At 42.2% G+C, this 3,768-nt stretch overlaps 1 non-coding gene across 1 annotated transcript; it reads left to right on the plus strand.

Moving 5' to 3' along the window:
- Window positions 1–1,082: 1,082 nt before the first annotated feature.
- LOC138294461 (U5 spliceosomal RNA) lies at window positions 1,083–1,198 on the plus strand. The gene has a single exon (XR_011203459.1). It is a non-coding gene; the product is annotated as a U5 spliceosomal RNA (small nuclear RNA).
- The last annotated feature ends 2,570 nt before the right edge of the window (window positions 1,199–3,768 follow it).

Below are 3,768 nucleotides of genomic sequence, written 5' to 3' on the forward strand. Positions count from 1 at the left end.
ACTCTATAAATTATTTTAGTACTTTGTCATTTAGCATTGTCACAGATGGCAACATGAAGCTCAAACTAAACTATTGTTTTTCTTTAAGGGCACTATTCTTCTACCTATTGGTTTTATCAATAGAACTTAAGAATATTATGGCAATTTCAAAACAAAACAAAAAAATGTGCAACACTGTCTTATCGATAGACCCACTTAGCTACACTTGATTTTCAAACTAAAATAGGAATTACTGTTTTGCCCATGAAAATGGAATAGGTTGCAATGATTTCTGGGTATTTTGTTGTTGTTGCAATTTTTAGTCCCAGCGGGCGAGCTCTCGATGGGCTTTTAACCACGCCCACCGCACGCCCATCACTATCACTGGTTCGTGGGCTTGCCTTTCAAAAAATCCCTCGTTGTCATTGGTCAATGATTTATGTGCCTCCTTGGGGCGGTTTTGTTACGGCCTCGGACACCGACCCTTCTACGTGGGTAATTGCACTTTTGCCGATAGGGTTGACTGCAGAGAATTAGCTCGCTTATGTAAACTGTTTTACTTTTCATTTTCAATTTATCTGGCACAGTTAGGAATGTACAACGAATCGCTCTAACTTATTTCTCTTTGCCAATGCTTGTTTAGTTACAGCAGCTGATTGAGCCTTATAGGCTTCAGGTGCAAAACACACCGGCTCGTTCATTTGCTCAGAAAGAGCCGCAAGCAGCAGTGAGCAAGCTTTGACTTTGGCATATACAAATCCTCTCCTTGGTCCTCACAAAAGCCCGCGTGGGGCTCCATTCAACAGGTGCAGAGTTAAAAGAGCCGACATTACACTTGAACAGGGAAACTATTAGGGGGGGGGGGGCAGCTTTTCCTGTCACGTGACCTATGACAAAATTTACATACCCATAATTCCTGTCACTTATGAGTTCGCCTGTTATTTTTTTTTTTGTGGCAACGTTTTATCAATATATCAGCTTAACAGTTATTATAAATTGGTTGTGTTTCAAAGGGTTTTCTAAGATGAAATTCGTAAATGAAATCGCCCTAACAGTCTGTAGAAGGGTGTTTAGTGGCGGCACAGACAGGCGCCCTGAAGCGCATACTCTGGTTTCTCTTCAAATCGAATAAATCTTTCGCCTTTTACTAAAGATTTCCGTGGAGAGGAACATTTAAGAGTTTCACTCAATTTTTGAAAGCCTTGCTAAACGCAAGGTTCCCCATGATTAGTAAAAGAAAGCGAAGTTAAGAAGTAGATAGTTTGTGGTTTTTATAATGTTAGGTTTTGTGGGGGGTGGTATTCAGATTAGGTATAGGAATGCTGGTTTTAGGACTAAAAGTGGAGAAAGGATTGGGTCTTCGGTGGGGGTACTGTTTAGTGAGGGAGGGGCAGGTGGTTGGGTTTTAGGGCAGGTGCTGCTTGAGGGGGTAGTGGGTCTGGGGGGTATTGTTTTAGGGAGTGGGCGGAGGAGGGTGTGGGGTGGTTTTCAGGTTAAATAGGAAGGGGGTTTAGGCTTGGGGGAACTGCTTTTGGGGGGTTAGGTTTTAAGGCATGGGGTCGTTTTAGATTAGGATTAGAGCGACGGATTGGGTCTGGGGGTACTTTTTAGGTAGGGTTGGGGTTAGGTTTTAGGGTGCGGGTGGTTATTGGGCTTGGGGGGGATTGGGCCTTTGGGGGGAAATTTTTACCACACATTTGCCTTTAAAACACATGCTTTTACAACATAATTCATTGTAAAGGCACGCATGTTCAGGTATATGCGTGGTAATGACATTCTTGTAACGCACTCGTAGTAACGGTGTGCTTTGCAATGGAATATGTGGTTCTGACATACAACCGCCCATCACTATCACTCGTTCATGGGCTTGCCTTTCGGAAATCCTTTGTTATCATTGGTAAATGCTCTACGTTTGGCCCTCCTTGGGACGGTTTTGTTACCGCCTTAGACACCGGCCGTTACATGGATAATGCATGTTTGCTGGTACGTTTGATTGCAAGCGAACTTTCTTTCCCTTTTGTGTCTCTCCTTCACGCTCATGGCAGCTGTGGCGCTTTGAATCAGCTAGCTTCTGTCAACTGTTTTATTATTCATTTTCAATTTATGTGGCAAGAAAAGTCAATTTCGGAATTTACAAAGCTAATAGCTCTAACTCGAGCAAACGCGAAACCCATTGCATTGCAAATGCCTGTTATATAGGAGAAACTCTACCCGAAGGTATTGGATCGCCTTATATGAGCACCAATTATGTCACACAAGACAAATTCATTTTTAGTAAGCACAAGGAGATGGTGGGCCGGATGTATCATCCATTTTTGCATTCGCAAACGGTGCGAATGGCCGTTTGCGAATGCAAAAATGCCTTTCAGTATTTATGAAAGGCATTCCCAGCGCAAATTTAAGGAATCGCTAAAATAGCGATTCCTTAAATTTGCGAGCCCGTTTAGAGAATCGCAAATTGCGATTCTCTAAATAAGAAATCGCAAATAAGGAATCCTTATTTGCGATTTCTAAACCACATGTAACAAGTAATTCCTTAATGCAAATTTGGCATTAAGGAATTGCTATTACCACCGAGTTGAACTTGGTGGTAACCATGTGCAAATTTAAAAAATGCATTAAAAAAGCCTGATTTAAGAGGCTGGAGCGCCACCTTAGTGCCGCTATAGCGTAATTTTTCTTTACTCTAAGGTGGCGTTAAAGTGGCTTTTTACATGCACCATATTTATGCATGCATTGCACCACTTTGTAAAACCTTGCGCCACATTATTCCTGCGCCAGGCATAATGTATGCAAGAGGGCGTTCCCCTGTTAGGGGGACCACAAAAATGGCGCTAGGAAATCTAAAAGATTTCCTAGCGCCATATTTTTCAGCACTTTTAACACCTGCTCAGAGCAGGTGTTAAAAGGAGGCGTTCCATTGAATACAATGGGCCCCTATGTACTCTGCAGGAGTAGCGCCAACATTTTGGTGCTACTTTTGCAGAGTACATCAATAGCGTCAGGAATTCTGACGCTATTTCCCCCTACCCTTCACCATGGTGCGCACATGGTGGCGGTAGGGGGGCGCTAAGGGGCGCAAGGATAGTTGTGTTGCACTGGGTGCAGCACCACTTTTCTTAAATCAGCCCCTTAGTATTAATGTGTGAGTGCGTTTTCTCCTCCCAGGATTCAAAAGCGCTTTTCTCGAGGTCGATGGGATCTTTGGACCCAGTGAGAAGTGTGGTTAACTGTATACAATCATTCCAATCTCAATCAATACAACAGTAACTTTAAACACCATTTCTAATGTGGCCAGGGAAACAAGACTCCAATCTGTGGGAAGTTTCAAAGATTTATTATAACCACAGAGCCAAAGTAACGTAAATTGTGTGCAAGATTAAATCATACAAAGAAAGAAAAACGATAGGCTGACCAAATCTATGAAACAAGTTTAATCTACTTAATAGCAACAACACTAGGCATTCCAAATGTTCTACACATTCTAGAAAGGAAAAAATTTGTGCAACAGAAACAGATTTCAAATCACGTGTTGATGACATTAGTCAAGCCAATTTCACAAATCATTATATCAAATTAGATGGACAAGGTTAGGGACAGCCTACTACTATTGCAAATTTGGGCAAGCATGTCTGGGAACTGGCTAGCACATGGGGGCAAAAGAGAAAAAGAAGACAAAAATAGTTTGGGAAAGTCATCTATCTCGGGCTAGATTAGTCTCACTAGAAAAATAAAATAGGCAGGTGTTTTAGGAAGCTGGCCTGGTGGGTGGTGAAGGCCTAAGGTATT

This window comes from Pleurodeles waltl, chromosome 4_2 (genome assembly GCF_031143425.1).
Source record: "Pleurodeles waltl isolate 20211129_DDA chromosome 4_2, aPleWal1.hap1.20221129, whole genome shotgun sequence".
Classification (NCBI taxonomy): domain Eukaryota; kingdom Metazoa; phylum Chordata; class Amphibia; order Caudata; family Salamandridae; genus Pleurodeles; species Pleurodeles waltl.